A 517-nucleotide genomic window follows, 5' to 3' on the forward strand; every position below is an offset into this window, starting at 1 on the left:
AAAGAATTTTATACGACCAAGTGTCTCTCCGTGGGGTGCTCCAGTATTACTGGTAAAGAAGAAGGATGGGAGTATGCGGCTTTGTGTAGATTACAGGCAGCTGAACAAGGTTACAATAAAGAATAAGTACCCATTGCCGAGAATTGATGATCTCATGGATCAGTTACAAGAAGCTGGAGTTTTCTCCAAGATCGATTTGCGTTCCGGTTATCACCAGATAAGGGTGAGGGGGGAGGATATCCCTAAGACCGCTTTTAGGACTCGTTATGGTCATTACGAGTACACTGTAATGTCTTTTGGGTTGACGAACGCTCCTGCGGTATTCATGGATTACATGAATAGAGTTTTCCGTCCATTTTTGGATAAATTCGTTGTTGTCTTCATTGATGACATACTGATTTATTCCAAGACTGAAGAAGAGCATGCGGAACACTTGAGGACCGTGTTGCAGATTCTAAAAACGTTATGCAAAACTGTCTAAGTGCGAGTTTTGGAAGAGTGAGGTGAAGTTTTTGGG

This window comes from Arachis duranensis, chromosome 1 (assembly GCF_000817695.3).
Source record: "Arachis duranensis cultivar V14167 chromosome 1, aradu.V14167.gnm2.J7QH, whole genome shotgun sequence".
Lineage (NCBI taxonomy): Eukaryota > Viridiplantae > Streptophyta > Magnoliopsida > Fabales > Fabaceae > Arachis > Arachis duranensis.